Raw genomic sequence first — 20,000 nt, 5'->3', positions numbered from 1 at the left:
AGGGGGATAAGTCTGTTGAGTATACCTGGTAAAGTGCATGGTAGAGTTATTATTGAAAGAATTAAGAGCAAGACGGAGAATAGGATAGCAGATGAACAAAGAGGCTTTAGAAAAGGCAGAGGGTGTGTGGACCAGGTGTTTACAGTGAAACATATAAGTGAACAGTATTTAGATAATGCTGAAGAGGTTTTGGTGGCATTTATGGATTTGGAAAAGGCGTATGACAGGATGGATAGGGAGGGGGGCAATGTGGCAGATGTTACAAGTGTATGGTGTAGAAGGTAGGTTACTGAAAGAAGTGAAGAGTTTTTACGAGGATAGTGAGGCTCAAGTTAGAGTATGTAGGAAAGAGGGAAATTATTTCCCAGTAAAAGTAGGCCTTAGACAAGGATGTGTGATGTCACCGTGGTTGTTTAATATATTTATAGATGGGGTTGTAAGAGAAGTAAATGCGAGGGCCTTGGCAAGAGGCGTGGAGTTAAATGATAAAGAATCACACACAAAGTGGGAGTTGTCACAGCTGCTCTTTGCTGATGACACTGTGCTCTTGGGAGATTCTGAAGAGAAGTTGCAGAGATTGGTGGATGAATTTGGTAGGGTGTGCAAAAGAAGAAAATTAAAGGTGAATACAGGAAAGAGTAAGGTTATGAGGATAACAAAAAGATTAGGTGATGAAAGATTGAATATCAGATTGGAGGGAGAGAGTATGGAGGAGGTGAATGTATTCAGATATTTGGGAGTGGACGTGTCAGCGGATGGGTCTATGAAAGATGAAGTGAATCATAGAATTGATGAGGGGAAAAGAGTGAGTGGTGCACTTAGGAGTCTGTGGAGACAAAGAACTTTGTCCTTGGAGGCAAAGAGGGGAATGTATGAGAGTATAGTTTTACCAACGCTCTTATATGGGTGTGAAGCATGGGTGATGAATGTTGCAGCGAGGAGAAGGCTGGAGGCAGTGGAGATGTCATGTCTGAGGGCAATGTGTGGTGTGAATATAATGCAGAGAATTCGTAGTTTGGAAGTTAGGAGGAGGTGCGGGATTACCAAAACTGTTGTCCAGAGGGCTGAGGAAGGGTTGTTGAGGTGGTTCGGACATGTAGAGAGAATGGAGCGAAACAGAATGACTTCAAGAGTGTATCAGTCTGTAGTGGAAGGAAGGCGGGGTAGGGGTCGGCCTAGGAAAGGTTGGAGAGAGGGGGTAAAGGAGGTTTTGTGTGCGAGGGGCTTTTACTTCCAGCAGGCATGCATCAGCGTGTTTGATAGGAGTGAATGGAGACAAATGGTTTTTAATACTTGACGTGCTGTTGGAGTGTGAGCAAAGTAACATTTATGAAGGGGTTCAGGGAAACCGGCAGGCCGGACTTGAGTCCTGGGGATGGGAAGTACAGTGCCTGCACTCTGAAGGAGGGGTGTTAATGTTGCACTTTAAAAACTGTAGTGTAAAGCACCCTTCTGGCAAGACAGTGATGGAGTGAATGATGGTGAAAGTTTTTCTTTTTCGGGCCACCCTGCCTTGGTGGGAATCGGCCAGTGTGATAATAAAATAAATAAATATATATATATATATATATATATATATATATATATATATATATATATATATATATATATATATATATATATATATATAGTTTTACCAACGCTTTTATATGGGTGTGAAGCATGGGTGATGAATGTTGCAGCGAGGAGAAGGCTGGAGGCAGTGGAGATGTCATGTCTGAGAGCAATGTGTGGTGTGAATATAATGCAGAGAATTCGTAGTTTGGATGTTAGGAGGAGGTGCGGGATTTCCAAAACTGTTGTCCAGAGGGCTGAGGAAGGGTTGTTGAGGTGGTTCGGACATGTAGAGAGAATGGAGCGAAACAGAATAACTTCAAGAGTGTATCAGTCTGTAGTGGAAGGAAGGCGTGGTAGGGGTCGGCCTTGGAAAGGTTGGAGGGAGGGGGTAAAGGAGGTTTTTGTGCGAGGGGCTTGGACTTCCAGCAGGCATGCGCGAGCGTGTTTGACAGGAGTGAATGGAGACAAATGGTTTTTAATACTTGACGTGCTGTTGGAGTGTGAGCAAAGTAACATTTATGAAGGGGTTCAGGGAAACCGGCAGGCCGGACTTGAGTCCTGGAGATGGGAAGTACAGTGCCTGCACTCTGAAGGAGGGGTGTTAATGTTGCAGTTTAAAAACTGTAGTGTAAAGCACCCTTCTGGCAAGACAGTGATGGAGTGAATGATGGAGAAAGTTTTTCTTTTTCGGGCCACCCTGCCTTGGTGGGAATCGGCCAGTGTGATAATAATAATAAAAAAATATATATATATGTATATATTCATATATATATATATATATATATATATATATATATATATATATATATACATATATATATATATATATATATATATATATATATATATATATATATATATATATATATATATATATATATATATATATATATATATATATATATACATATATATGTCGTGCAGAATAGGCAGAACTTGCGATCTTGGCTTAAATAGCAACGCTCATCTTGCCATATAGGACAAGTGAAAATTTGTGTATGAAATAATTTCGCTAAAATCATTCTGAACCTATGGAAAAAAATATATTTCACTGTGTTTGTTGAGTATTAAATTATTGCAATCAAATCTAAAATATATTTAGTTGGGTTAGGCTAAAATAAATTGTTCTTGTTATAATAAGGTTAGGTAAGTTTTCTAAGATTCTTTTGGTGGAAAATTATAATTTTTACATCAACATTAATGAAAAAAATATATCTTTAAACGTATAAGAATTTTTTTTAGAAAGAACTTAATTATAAATGAGTTCTTGCTAATTGACCAGGTTTACATATTCCACGCGACATATATATATATATATATATATATATATATATATATATATATATATATATATATATATATATATATATATATATATATATATATATATATATATATATATATATATATATATATATATATATATATATATATATATATATATATATATATATATATATATATATATATATATATATATATATATATATATATATATATATATATATATATATATATATATATATATATATATATATATATATATATATATATATATATATACATATATATATATGTCGTCCCGAATAGGCAGAACTTGCTATCTTGGCTTAAATAGCAACGCTCATCTTGCCATATAGGACTTGCGAAAATTTGAGTATGCAATAATTTCATCAAAATCATTCTGAAAGTAACAAAAAAATATATTTCACTGCGTTTGTTTAGTATTTAATTATTGTATACAAATCTAAAATATATCTAGTTGGGTTAGGTTAAAATAAATTGTTCTTGTTATAATAAGGTTATTTAAGTTTTCTAAGATTCTTTTGGAGCAAAATTAAAAATTTTTATATTAATATTAATGAAAAAAATATGTCTCTATACGTATAAGTGAAAATTTTAGAAAGGACTTAATTTTAAATGAGTTCTTGCTAATAGACCAGTTTTACATATTCGGCACGACATATATATATATATATATATATATATATATATATATATATATATATATATATATATATATATATATATATATATATATATATATATATATATATATATATATATGCGTTTATATATATATTTATATATAAATAAATAAATAATGAATATATATATATATATATATATATATATATATATATATATATATATATATATATATATATATATATATATATATATATATATACATATATATATATATATATATTTATTCATTTATTTATTTATTTATTTATTTATTTATATATAAATATATATATAAACGCAGGCAGACCCAGAAGATCCGCAAATATGAAGACCATCCCCGTTGTTATAGCTTCATCCCAATAGGGACGGAGACCCTTGAAGCATGGGGCAAGTGTGCTCTAAAGTTCCTCAAAGAGATGGGTGAAAAACTCGTCATAGAAACCAAGGACCACAGGGCGACCAGCTTCCTCTTTCAGAGGCTCAGTGTAGCGATCCAGAGAGGAAATGCCTGCAGGATTCTGGCCACGTGGCCCACCGCCGGCGAGTTGGACAAAATATTCGAGAGGTAGCTATGAGTATATTTGTGAATGTTTTGTCAATGTATTTTGTTTTTAAATAAAATATATATTAAATATAAGGGGGTGGTATATATATGCATATATATATATATACATATATATATATATATATATATATATATATATATATATATATATATATATATATATATATATATATATATATATAATATATATGTATATATATATATATTTATATGTATGTATGTATGTGTCGATAGACAGATAGATAGATAAATAGATATATGCAAGACAAGCCCCAGGGGGTGGAAATCTTTATCTGAATTCCTTTTACACTTCTCAGTGCGTCATCAGGAGCTATGCAATGTTGCAAAGACAGTAACAGGAGGAGTCAGGTAAGTTTTCATAGAATGGTAGTTTGGAGGCACCGGCCAGTCTCAAATTGTCTGGGAAGGCAGGCGGGATGCCAACGTACACACCGGTTCCTCCCCACATCCCATAACCCATATGGGGGCGGTTCGGGGTATTCCTCACAGTTTGCAGATAGCATGAAGAAAATACTAGAAGATAATTAATAGACATCCCAAAGCTTCTAACCGCTAAGAACAGATAATGTGGCGGTTAAAGTTGCGATATTGGATCATTACATATCTTCATTTACAACCTTCTAACTAATGAAATAGAGGGGAAAAAAATCCCTCTTTCGTGAACGGTGTGGCAGCACCTTCCAGAACATTCAGGAAATACTCGCAGTGTCAGTTAACATGCCTGTGTGAATTTTTCCTATTCTGGCTTTCTGTCTCATAATAACTAGGCTATTCTTAATTTGAATGTCATTCCTATCATTATTATCACCTATCATCCCCTAATATCATTATTGTCATTATTTTATTACTAACAACCTGATTCAGCACCATTCTTATCATCAGCAAATATCATTATTATCATCATCCTAACTATTCTATTCTTAATTTTAATGCCAATCCTATTATTATCAACTATCCTTCCCTAATATCATTATTATTATTATCATTATAATATTACCAACTGCCTGATTCATTAAACCACTAATCCTCGATCCTGTTATATTTCTTTCAGCGATGAATTTGCTTGATAGAAATCATCTTTGTTTCAAAGCAGCTTTAATTAACTTTGTTTCTTCTTTAACATTAAGTAACAGAAAATGAGAATCATACTTAAGTCAACAAGGAATAATTGGACGAAGTGATTGAAGGTGTCCTTGTAGCCAAGCAGCTTGATGTGGTGGTAGTAGGAGGAGACACACACATCACGAGGATCCCGGCACACATACACTATCTGATGGTGTACAACACTGTCAGTTCCTGCACTACCTTCACAACCAACACTATACTTAGTACTTGAACTACATAATTAGTGCCCACACCATCATCAGTGGTCACAACACCATATTATCTGCACCACTTTTTCGTTTTCCGTATTTCATCTACTAAATGGCTGCCTCCGCCTCAAACAACTCTCTCTTCTTCGGATTCAACCTACCAAGTAGTCTCTCAGGTATAACAAACGATCCCGATACCCTTAAGTCATACATCTCCACCTTTGTTATTGAAAACACGAATCTTCGAGAGACGCTAACAAAACAAGACACCAGGATGTCACAACTCGAGAACAAAATCCTCAGTCTTGAACAAAAGTTATCAACACTAGGAATGACTAACTATGACAAGACCACCCAAACAGTCATAGATAGCCACACAGAAAAAATAATATCTCTTAACACAAATGTTGAGGAAGCAGTAAAAGAATGGAAGAACAACTTGGATAACCAGTTCAGTGACTACTTTGCTCTCCAAGAAGATAAAACTAAGCAAGATAAACTATCAGACGCAGTAATAGTTAACAGTCCACTTTTTCCCAGTGATATGAACCAAACAAACAGTAAAGAAATTACTCTCCAGATCATAAAGGACCAAACAAGTGTTACTGTACCAGAGTCAGAAATAAAGTCAGCCAGGTTACTAGGATCCCATGGTAGAAAAAGTGTTATGTTAGATTCCACTCACATGACAGGAAAAAAGACTTAATTATTGCATCTATTAAAGTAAAGAAAGAGATATTCATAAATGAGTGTCTCACCAAAAAACGTCAGAACCTCCTGTATAGAATCAGAAAACTTTAGCGGGAGAATAATGACACAATACACCAATGCTTCACACTGGATGGGAAAATTCTAGTTAGGAAAACAAATGTAGACCAACTGTACACAATCACTAACGAGAATGATCTATCACGATTTCTCAGAGCCACTGATCTTACAGACAATAATTAAACAATGTCCAACCTACAAGCCTACATGTAGTGTATGTTTTGCACCATTATTGTACAAATTTCACAGTTCATTGTGTTAGTAATCAAAAGATCAACTACCTCAGTAATGCAATACTGAATCCAAATAACTGTTCTTAAAAATCTAATACTTGAAATAAAAAATATCTTTTTTTTCAATATATATATATATATATATATATATATATATATATATATATATATATATATATATATATATATATATATATATATATACATATATACATATATATATATACATACATACACATATATACATATATATATATATATATATATATATATATATATATATATATATATATATATATATATATATATATATATATATATATATATTAATTTATATTTTTTTATCAATATTACTGAAATTATTATTAAACACCATATTTACTACCATTTATTTACTACCTTTTAACATTTGTACATTTGATCACTACACCCTCTATATTCGCTCTTTTTAGTTGTTTTTTTACTTTTAATATACCAATACTTGCTTACTATTGTAAACTAACACTATAGACCTGATAACCAGTGCAATATTATATTATCAAACTTGTGTCATAATAAGAGTTTTAATCCTTGTATTTTATAATTACTTACATAAACTAGTATTACAAACTTCTGTTTTATCTTATTTCATTTTATTGTCTTCAGTAAACATCTATTCAAAATCTACAACTGTGTCAAATTCTAAAACAATGACAGTTCAATATTAATTCATCAAATCTGTACCTCACAAAGAGGAAACTGTAGTTCTGTATTTTTCTCTCTCAAAAAACTAGTGTAACAATCCATTAGCTAGTAAGATAAATTAGTTAAGTACCATAATTATTAAGTTCAAGACAATACTTATTCAAAAACCTTATTCAAAAAGACTGTAGAGTCACTCTCATTCTTATGATTACAAACCTTGATCCAGATTTTAACCTTTTATTAAATGACTTACACGAATCAAACAACAACTGTAATTTAATTACAGCAGACCAAGCTAAGACATTACTCAGAACAAACAATAACATAACTATCTTTAATTACAATGTCAGATCGTTGAACAAACATTACGATGACCTCATAGCATTACTCAATTCCCTTAATTCCAGTGTGTCAATCATCACACTCACAGAAACTTGACTAAAACCTGGCACTACAGATGTCTGTGCCATTCCTGGATACATACAGTCATACACAACTGTAGGACAGACCAGCAAGGGGGTGGAACAGCTATATACTACTCAAATCAACTTGAATGTATCAATAATTCATACACAAGGGATGAGCATGGTGAATATATTATAGTTATATTGAAATCAAAAGACCTACAAAATCCCCTCACAGTCATAAACATTTACAGAGTACCACAGTCAAACATTAACCACTCTAGTGAAAAAATTAGGGAATTTGATAACTGATGCACATATGAACAAAGACCATCTACTACTACCAGGAGATTTCAACATAAGTGTACTACATGACCAGGACCCACAAGTTACTGAATTCACAAACACTATGAGCAACTGCTTTTTACTACCAATAATATCAAAACCTACAGGAATCTCCCAGAATAGTATCTCTTTATTGGACCACATCTGGATTAACACTATATCCCCTTTAAAATCAGGCATAATCACAGACAACACCACAGACCACTACCCTACCTTTCTTATAACCAACCTAGGTAAATTTCTCCAAGACACTACTAAAGTTACCTTCAGACTGCATAACGAAACAGTTTTAAATAACTTTATAGCAGCTATGAATAATGTCGACTGGCATAATGAGCTTGAAACATATACAGACACTAATGAATGTATTAATAATTTTACAAAAAGAACCCACTACCTCTATAACAAGCATTGCCCTAAAAAAAACTAAACAGCTCACAGCAAATAGTTATTTGTCAGCCCTTACCAGCCTGATAAGAAGATCAAAAAAATGTATTATGAAAACAGATTACAAAACATCAAAGGTGACATAAAAAAGACTTGGAAAACTAAATAATCAAATTAACAAAATCAGACGAGCCCCAGCTCCCACCAACTGAAACAGCAGACTCAATGTTTTCTTCTCCACCATAGGAAAGAATCTAGCAAGCAAAATCCCAAGCTCAAACACCCGTCCGTCAGACTATCTCACAGGCACCTACCAGCAAACACTATTCCTAGCTCCAACCAACCCATCAGAAGTCTCGCTCATCATCAACACCCTTAAATACTAGGCAGGAGACATGAACAACTTGCCTACTCTTATGTACTTCACAAGTACTATCACCAATTATTGCAACACTCTTTAAAAATACCCATTGAATCCTCCACCTTCCAGCAGTTCTGAAAATAGCGAGGGTTACCCTGATCCACAAAGGAGGTGATGAAGCAGACTCGAATAACTATAGACCAATTTCTAACTGAGCACTACTCTCTAAAATCTTTGAAAAATTAATTCATAGATAGATCTATTCTTACCTCATCTCAAACAACATACTAAACCCCTGCCAGTTTGGATTCAGGAAAAATAAAAGCACAAATGATGCTATTATACGCATGCTAAAACTAATATATACCGCTCTCGAGAAGAAGGAAGTCACACTGGGAATTTTCATTGACTTACGTAAAGCTTTAGATACAGTCGACCATGAACTGCTGCACACCAAATTAACACACTATGGTATAAGAGGCCACTCCCTCAACTACCTAAAGCCATACCTTAGTAACAGAAGCCATTACGTGTACGCAAATGGTGCAAACTCTTCCACACAACCAATCACAGTAGGAGTCCCACAAGGAAGTGTCCTGGGACCACTCCTCATTCTCATCTACATCAATGACCTACCGAATACATCACAGCTACTCAAACCCATATTATTTGCAGATGATACTTCTCCCACCCAAACATAATCATACTCGTCAACACTGTCAATGCTGAATTGCAGAAAATATATACCTGGATGATGACTAATAAATTTACCCTAAATACTGACACAACCTATTTCATTCAGTTTGAAACCAGAGCTGCAAATGTTCCACTTAACATAAACAGAGAACCCATCACAAGGCTCACAGAGGGAAAATTCCTAGGAATCCACCTTGACAGTAGCCTCAAATTCCAGACAGATATATAACAAATTTCCAAGAAAATCTCTAAGACAGTAGGCATACTATCAAAGATACGATACTATGTTCCACAATCAGCTCTCCTGGCACTGTATCACTCACTCATCTACCCTTATCTCACATATGGAATTTGTGAATGGGGATTTAACCCAGCAAAAGCCTGCAATCAGAATGATAACAAATTCCCACTGGCGACAGCATACTCCAGCTCTATTCAGAAGTCTAAATTTGCTCACCATAAATAACATCCACACTTGTTCATGTGCTTACTACATAAATAGAACAATACACGCAAACATAAACCCTCCACTGTAGCCTCTCCTCACCAACCTTAACAGGACACATGACCATAACACAAGATACAGATCTCTTTTTGATGTCCCCCGTGTCCATATCACACTGTGTAAAATAAATTTAAGACTCTTCTAAAAAACCACTTACTCGCCAAGGACTAATTAATTAACACTCAATATTTAACATTACCAATAAATCTCCTAATTACTTAAATCTTAAAACTTCAAGACAACATACAGTAAATTGATAATCTTGTTTGTTATACATTGTACAGCTATAATGCTTCAAATGCGAATGTTCAAATTTCTTTGTTTCAAATTGTAAACTGTTTACGATAATTTTTACCATTGAACCAATCATTGCTTAGCTAATTTTAAATTAATTTTAAGCCTGCCCATCATGCTCTGCATACAGGGGGCTTTTGGCATCTACACCCGACTTCTATCATTCATTGTAAAGCTAAGTATCTGTCCAAATAAACTATATGAATATGAATATGAATATGAATATGAACAAACAAGTCTTGGCTGGCCGAGACTCGATCCCGCATCACCTTGTCCCACCCCATGGGAATAAGACAACCTTCGCGATGCTTTAACCATTGGACCACTCTAGCCACTAGTTTCGATAATGTTATATAATATATGTGTGTGTGTGTGTCATAGTAATTAAGCCGAATTCTACACTTTGGACTATTTAACAAGAGTTCAATTTGCCGAATCACCGACTGAAAATTTGTTTTTGCTACATATCAGCGGAAATCAATCTGAGCATAACGATGAAAATACACATCCTAGATTTATATATATATATATATATATATATATATATATATATATATATATATATATATATATATATATATATATATATATATATATATATATATATATATATATATATATATATATGTAGTGCCGAATAGGCAGAACTTGCGATCTTGGCTTAAATAGCAACGCTCATCTTGCCATACAGGACAAGTGAAAATTTGTGTATGCAATAATTTCGCCAAAATAATTCTGAACCTAACGAAAAATATATATTTCACTGTGTTTGTTTAGTATTAAATTATTGTAAACAAATCTAAAATATATTTAGTTGGGTTATGCTAAAATAAATTGCGCTTGTTATAATAAGGTTAGGTAAGTTTTCTAAGATTCTTTTGGTACAAAATTATAAATTTTTACATTAACATTAATGAAAAAAAAATATCTTTAAACGTATAAGAGAAAATTTCAGAAAGGAATTAATTTTAAATGAGATCTTGCTAATTGACCAGTTTTACATATTCGGCACGACATATATATATATATATATATATATATATATATATATATATATATATATATATATATATATATATATATATGCAATAAGATCAGAGTAAACAGGTGATTTCAGAATATGCAAAACAACCACTGTGAAAAAATAGAGAAGTTCGAAGAGCTTCGTGACTACTCACATTATCCTTGATAATGTGAATAGTCACGAAAGCGCTTGGAACTTCTCTATTCTTTCACAGTGGTAGTTCTGCATAAATATATATATATATATATATATATATATATATATATATATATATATATATATATAAAATATATATATATATATATATATATATATATATATATATATATATATATATATATATATATATATATATATATATATATATATATATATATATTTATTTATTTATTTGAACAAGTCGGCTGTCTCCCACCGAGGCAGGGTGACCCAAAAAGAAAGAAAATCCTCAAAAAGAAAATACTTTCATTATCATCCAACAATTTCACCTCACTCACACATAATCACTGTTTTTGCAGAGGTGCCCAGAATACAACAATTTAGAAGTATATACGTATAAAAATACACAACATATCCCTCCAAACTGCCAATATCCCAAACCCCTCTTTTAGAGTGCAGGCATTGTACTTCCCATTTCCAGGACTCCGGTTATATAAAATAACTGGTTTCCCTGAATCCCTTCACTAAATATTACCCTGCTCACACTCCAACAGATTGTCAGGTCCCAAATATCATTCGTCTCTATTCACTCCTATCTATCACGCTCACGCACGCTTGCTGGAAGTTCAACCTCTCGCCCAAAACACCTCCTTTACTCCCTTCATCCAACCTTTTCGAGGACGAGCCCTACCCCGCCTTCCTTCCCCTACATATTTATACGCTCTCAATGTCATTCTACTTTGATCCATTCTCTCTAAATGACCAAACCACCTCAACAAGCAATCTTCAGCCCTCTGACTAATACTTTTATTAACTCCACACCTTCTCCTAATTTCCACACTTCGAATTTTCTGCATAATATTTACACCACACATTGCCCTTAGACAGGACATCTCCACTGCCTCCAACTGCCTCCTCAATGCAGCATTTACAACCCAAGCTTCACACCCATATGAGAGTGTTGGTACTACTATACTTTCGTACATTCCCTTCTTTGCCTCCATAGATAACATTTTTTGCCTCCACATATACCTCAATGCACCACTCGCCTTTTTTCCTTCATCAATTTTATGATTAACCTCATCCTTCATAAATCCAACCGCCGACACGTCAACTCCCAAATATGTGAAAACATTCACTTCTTCCATACTCCTCCTCCCCAATTTGATATCCAATTTTTCTTTATCTAAATCATTTGATACCCTCATCACCTTACTCTTTTCTATGTTCACTTTCAACTTTCTACCTTTACACACACTCCCAAATTCGTACACCAACCTTTGCAATTTTTCTTTAGAATCTCCCATAAGCACAGTATCATCAGCAAAAAGTAACTGTGTCACTTCCCATTTCGTATTTAATTCCCCATAATTTAATCCCACCCCTCTGCCAAACACCCTAGCATTTACTTCCATTACAACCCCATCTATAAATATATTGAACAACCATGGTGACATTACACATCCCTGTCTAAGACCTACTTTGACCGGGAAGTAGTCTTCCTCTCTTCTACACACCCTAATCTGAGCCTCACTATCCTCATAAAAACTCTTTACAGCATTTAGGAACTTACCACCTATTCCATATCCATGTACTTGCAACATCTGCAACATTGCTCTCCCATTCACTCCATCATAAAAACTCTTTACAGCATTTAGGAACTTACCACCTATTCCATATCCATGTACTTGCAACATCTGCAACATTGCTCTCCCATTCACTGCATCATAAATGCAATAAAAACTTCCCTACCTTTATCTAAATACTGTTTACACATATGCTTCACATCCCTACACATCCCCTACTCACTCTGAAACCTCCTTGCTCATCCGCAATTTTGCATTCTGTATTACCTCTAATTCTTTCAATAATAACCCTACCATACACTTTTCCTGGTATACTCAGTAAACGTATTCCTCTATATTTTTTACAATCTCTTTTGTCCCCCTTCCTTTTATATAAAGGGACTATACACGCTCTCCGCCAATCCCTAGGTACCTTCCCCTCTTTCATACGTTTATTAAACAAAAATACCAACCTCTCCAACACTATGTAACGCACTGCTTTTAACATATCTGTCATGATCCCGTCAGTTCCAGCTGCTTTACCCCCTTTCATTCTACGTAATGTCTCACGTACCTCCCCCACACTCACATCCTGCTCTTCTTCACTCTTAAAAGATGGTATACCTCCCTGGCCAGTGCATGAAATTACCGCCTCCCTTTTTTCGTTGACATTTAAAAGTTTCTGAAAATATTCTCGCCATCTACCCAATACCTCCATCTCCCCATCTACTAACTCCCCTACTCAGTTTTTAACTGACAAATCCATTTGTTCCCTAGGCTTTCTTAACATGTTTAACTCACTCCAAATTTTTTTCTTATTTTCATTAAAATTTCTTGACAGTGCCTCTCCCACTCTACCACGTGCTCTTCTTTTGCACTCTCTCACCACTCTCTTCACCTTTCTTTTACTCTTCTTATAACACTTCTGCTTTGTAAATACCTCTCATAAGCTACCTTTTTCTCTTTCATCACACCCTTTACTCCATCATTCCACCAATCACTCCTCTTTCCCCCTGCCCCCACCCTCCTATAACCACAAACTTCTGCCCCACATTCAAATACTGCATTTTTAAAACTCATCCAAACCTCTTCAACCCTTACTACTCATCAAACCATACCCCCGGCCGGGACTGAACCCGCGGTCATAGAGTCTCAAAACTCCAGCCCGTCGCTTTAGCCACTAGACCAGCTAGCCACAATAAGATTCATCCAACTAGGTATATTTCTACACCATAGGGCTAGCCACAATAAGATTCATCCAACTAGGTACATTTCTACACCATATGGTGTAGAAATATACCTAGTTGGATGAATCTTATTGTGGCTAGCTGGTCTAGTGGCTAACGCGACGGGCTGGAGTTTTGAGACTCTATGACCGCGGGTTTAATCCCGGCCGGGGGTATGGTTTGTTTGCAATCGTCTCATTACGATTTCTTGAGTCTTACTACTCATCTTTGCACTAGCCCACCTTTCTGCCAATTGTCGCTTATATCTCACCCGAACTTCCTCCTCCCTTAGTTTATACACTTTCACTTCCCTCCTACTTGTTGTTGCCACCTTCCTCTTGTCCCATCTACCTCTTACTCTAACTGTAGCTACAACTAAATAATGATCCGATATATCAGTTATCCCTCTATAAACATGTACATCCTTGAGCCTACCCATTAATCTTTTATCCACCAATACATAATCTAAGAAACTACTTTCATTGCGTGCTACATGTATTACTTATTACCAAATCTCTTTATACACATAGCTCAATAAAGACTCCCCATTTACATTTACCCCTGGCACCCCAGATTTACCTAATACTCCCTCCACAACATTTTTACCCACTTTAGCATTGAAATACCCAACCACAAGTACTCACGCACTTGGTTCAAAACTCCCCACGCATTCACTCAACATTTCCCAGAATCTCTCTCTCTCCTCTACACTTCTCTCTTCTCCAGGTGCATATACGCTTCTTATAACCCACTTTTCACATCCAACCTTTATTTTACCCCTCATAATCCTTGACTTAATACATTTATAGTCCCTCTTTTCCTGCCATATCTTATCCTTCAACATTATTGCTACTACTTCTTTAGCTCTAACTTTATTTGTAACCCCTGACCTAATCCCATTTATTCCTCTCCACTGAAACTCTCCGACCCCTTTCAGCTTTGTTTCACTTAAAGCCAGGACATCCAGCTTCTTCTCTTTCATAACATCCACAATCATCTCTTTCTTATCATTTGCACAACATCCACGCACATTCAGACTTCCCACTTTGACAATTTTCTTCTTCTTATTCTTTTTAGTAATCTTTACAGGAAAAGGGGTTACTAACCCATTGTTCCCGGCATTTTAGTTGACTTTTACAACACGCATGGCTTACGGAGGAAAGATTCTTATTCCACTTCCCCATGGATATAAGAGGAAAAGTAATAAGACCAAGAAGTATTAAGATAAAATCAAATAAAACTCAGATGAGTGTGTATAAATAAACGTGTACATGTATGTGTAGTGTGACCTAAGTGTAAGTAGAAGTAGCAAGACATATCTGCAATCTTGCATATATATGAGACAGACAAAAGACACAAGCAATCCTACCATCATGGAAAACAATTACAGGCTTTCGTTTATATATATGTATATATATATATATATATATATATATATATATATATATATATATATATATATATATATATATATATGTATATATATATATATATATATATATATATATATATATATATATACATATATATATATATTTATATATATATATTTATATATATATAAATATATATATAAATATATATATATAAATATATATATATATATATATATATATATATATCGTGCCGAATATGTAAAACTGGTCAATTAGCAAGAACTCATTTAAAATTAAGTCCTTTCTGAAATTTTCTCTTATACGTTTAAAGATATATTTTTTTCATTAATGTTAATGTAAAAATTTACAATTTTGCACCAAAAGGAAATTAGAAAACTTACCTAACCTTATTATAACAAGAATAATTTATTTTAGCCTAACCCAACTAAATATAATTTAGATTTGTTTACAGTAATTTAATACTAAACAAACTCAGTGAAATATATTTTTTTTGGTTAGGTTCAGAACGATTTTGGCGAAATTATTGCATACACAAATTTTCGCTTATCCTATATGGCAAGATGAGCGTTGCTATTTAAGCCAAGATCGCAAGTTCTGCCTATTCGGCACGACATATATATATATATATATATATATATATATATATATATATATATATATATATATATATATATATATATATATATATATATATATATATCTATCTATATATATATATGCAAAACAACCACTCTGAAAGAATAGAGAAATTCCAAGCGCTTTCGTGACTACTCACATTATCGTGATCTTATTGCATATATATATATATATATATATATATATATATATATATATATATATATATATATATATATATATATATATATATATATACATATATATATATATATATATATATATATATATATATATATATATATATATATATATATATATATATATATATATATATATATATATATATGTCGTGCCGAATAGGCAGAACTTGCGATATTTTTTGCCATATAAAACAAGCGAAAATTTGTGTATGCAATAATTTCGCCAAAATCATTCTGAACTTAACGAAAAAAATATATTTCATTGTGTTTGTTTAGTATTAAATTATTGTAAACAAATCTAAGATATATTTAGCTGGGTTAGGCTAAAATAAATTGTTCTTGTTATAATACGGTTAGGTAAGTTTTGTAAGTTTCTTTTGGAGCAAAATTAAAAAAAAATACATTAACATTAATGAAAAAAATATATGTTTAAACGTATAAGAGAAAATTTTGAAAGGACTTAATTTTAAATGAGTTCTTGCTAATTGACCAGTTTTACATATTCGGCACGACAACAACCCCTCTTCTGCCTTCTGACTAATGCTTTTATTAACTCCACACCTTCTCCTAATTTCCACACTTCGAATTTTCTGCATAATATTTACACCACACATTGCCCTTAGACAGGACATCTCCACTGCCTCCAACCGTCTCCTCGCTGCTGCATTTACCACCCAAGCTTCACATCCATATAAGAGTGTTGGTACTACTATACTTTCATACATTCCCTTCTTTGCCTCCGTAGATAACGTTTTTTGACTCCACATATACCTCAACGCACCACTCACCTTTTTTCCCTCATCAATTCTATGATTAACCTCATCCTTCATAAATCCATCCGCCGACACGTCAACTCCAAAGTATCTGAAAACATTCACTTTTTCCATACTCCTCCTCCCCAATTTGATATCCAATTTTTCTTTATCTAAATCATTTGATACCCTCATCACCTTACTCTTTTCTATGTTCACTTTCAACTTTCTACCTTTACACACATTCTCAAACTCATCCACTAACCTTTGCAATTTTTCTTTAGAATCTCCCATAAGCACAGTATCATCAGCAAAAAGTAACTGTGTCAATTCCCATTTTGAATTTGATTCCCCATAATTTAACCCCACCCCTCTCCCGAACACCCTAGCATTTACTTCTTTTACAACCCCATCTACACCCCATGGTGACATTACACATCCCTGTCTAAGACCTACTTTTACCGGGAAGTATTGTCCCTCTCTTCTACACACCCTAACCTGAGCCTCACTATCCTCATAAAAACTCTTAACAACATTTAGTAACTTACCACCTATTCCATATCCATGTACTTGCAACATCTGCCACATTGCTCCTCTATCCACTCTATCATATGCCTTTTCTAAATCCATAAATGCAATAAAAACTTCCCTACCTTTATCTAAATACTGTTCACATATATGCTTCAATGTAAACACTTGATTTACACATCCCCTACCCACTCTGAAGCCTCCCTGCTCATCCGCAATCCTACATTCTGTCTTACCTCTAATTCTTTCAATTATAACCCTACCGTATACTTTTCCTGGTATACTCAGTAAACTTATTCCTCTATAATTTTTACAATCTCTTTTGTCCCCTTTTCCTTTATATAAAGGGACTATACATGCTCTCCGCCAATCCTTAGGTACCTTCCCCTCTTTCATACATTTATTAAACAAAAGTACCAACCACTCCAACACTATATCCCCCCCTGCTTTTAACATTTCTGTCATGATCCCATCAGTTCCAGCTGCTTTACCCCCTTTCATTCTACGTAATGCCTCACGTGCCTCCACCACACTTACATTCTGCTCTTCTTCACTCCTAAAAGATGGTATACCTCCCTGGCCAGTGCATGAAATTACCGCCTCCCTTTCTTCCTCAACATTTAAAAGTTCCTCAAAATATTCTCGGCATCTACCTAATACCTCCCTTTCCCCATCTACTAATTCCCCTACTCTGTTTTTAACTGACAAATCCATACTTTCCCTAGGCTTTCTTAACTTGTTTAACTCACTCCAAATTTTTTTCTTATTTTCATTAAAATTTCTTGACAGTGCCTCTCCCACTCTATCATCTGCTCTCATTTTGCACTCTCTCACCACTCTCTTCACCTTTCTTTTACTCTCCGTATACTCTGCTCTTCTTATAACACTTCTGCTTTGTAAAAACCTCTCATAAGCTACCTTTTTCTCTTTTATTACACACTTTACTTCATCATTCCACCAGTCACTCCTCTTTCCTCCTGCCCCCACCCTCCTATAACCACAAACTTCTGCCCCACATTCTAATGCTGCATTTTTAAAACTATTCCAAACCTCTTCAACCACCCCCCCTCACTACTCATCTTTGCACTAGCCCACCTTTCTGCCAATAGTCGCTTATATCTCACCAGAACTTCCTCCTCCCTTAGTTTATATACTTTCACCTCCCTCTTACTTGTTGTTGCCACCTTCCTCTTTTCCCATCCACCTCCCACTCTAACTGTAGCTACAACTAAATAATGATCCGATATATCAGTTGCCCCTCTATAAACATGTACATCCTGGAGCCTACCCATCAACCTTTTATCCACCAATACATAATCTAACAAACTACTTTCATTACGTGCTACATCATACTTTGTATATTTTTTTATCCTCTTTTTCATAAAATATGTGTTACTTATTACCAAATTTCTTCCTACACATAGCTCAATTAAAGGCTCCCCATTTACATTTACCCCTGGCACCCCAAATTTACCTAATACTCCCTCAATAACATTTTTACCCACTTTAGCATTGAAATCCCCAACCACCATTACTCTCACACTTGATTCAAAACTCCCCACGCATTCACTCAACATTTTCCAGAATCTCTCTCTCTCCTCTACACTTCTCTCTTCTCCAGGTGCATACACACTTACTATAACCCACTTTTCACATCCAATCTTTATTTTACTCCACATAATCCTTGAATTTATACATATGTAGTCCCTCTTTTCCTGCCATAGCTAATCCTTCAACATTATTGCTACTCCTTCTTTAGCTCTAACTCTATTTGAAACCCCTGAACTAATCCCATTTATTCCTCTCCATTGAAACTCTCCCACCCCCTTCAGCTTTGTTTCACTTAAAGCCAGGTCATCCAGCTTCTTCTCATTCATAACATCCACAATCATCTCTCTCTCTTATCATTTGCACAACATCCACGCACATTCAGACTACCCACTTTGACAATTTTCTTCTTCTTATTCTTTTTAGTAATCTTTACAGGAAAAGGGGTTACTAGCCCATTGTTCCCGGCATTTTAGTTGACTTTTACAACACGCATGGCTCAGGGAGGAAAGATTCTTATTTCACTTCCCCATGGATATAAAAGGAAAAGTAATAAGACCAAGAACTATTAAGATAAAATCAAAGAAAACTCAGATGAGTGTGTATAAATAAACGTGTACATGTATGTGTAGTGCGACCTAAGTGTAAGTGTAAGTAGCAAGACATGCCTGTAATCTTGCACATTTATGAGACAGACAAAAGACACCAGCAATCCAACCATCATGTAAAACAATTACAGTTTTTCGTTTTACACTCACTTGGCAGGACGGTAGTACCTCCCTGGGTGGTTGCTGTCTACCAACCTACTACCTATATATATATATATATATATATATATATATATATATTATATATATTATATATATTATATATATTATA

At 34.2% G+C, this 20,000-nt stretch overlaps 1 protein-coding gene across 1 annotated transcript in view; it reads right to left on the bottom strand.

The window, feature by feature from the left end:
* Positions 1–20,000, bottom strand: part of LOC128689504 (sulfotransferase 1B1) — a 90,710-nt gene that overhangs the window by 18,915 nt on the left and 51,795 nt on the right. The window contains exon 3 of the mRNA XM_070086464.1: positions 5,264–5,384. The gene's annotated coding sequence lies outside the window, so the exon portion shown is untranslated. The remainder of the gene's footprint in view (positions 1–5,263; positions 5,385–20,000) is intronic.

The sequence above is a fragment of the Cherax quadricarinatus genome, chromosome 18, assembly GCF_038502225.1.
Source record: "Cherax quadricarinatus isolate ZL_2023a chromosome 18, ASM3850222v1, whole genome shotgun sequence".
Classification (NCBI taxonomy): Eukaryota; Metazoa; Arthropoda; class Malacostraca; order Decapoda; family Parastacidae; genus Cherax; species Cherax quadricarinatus.
The sequence above is the reverse complement of the archived record's forward strand: the minus strand, read 5'-3'. Positions and strand labels throughout refer to the sequence as shown.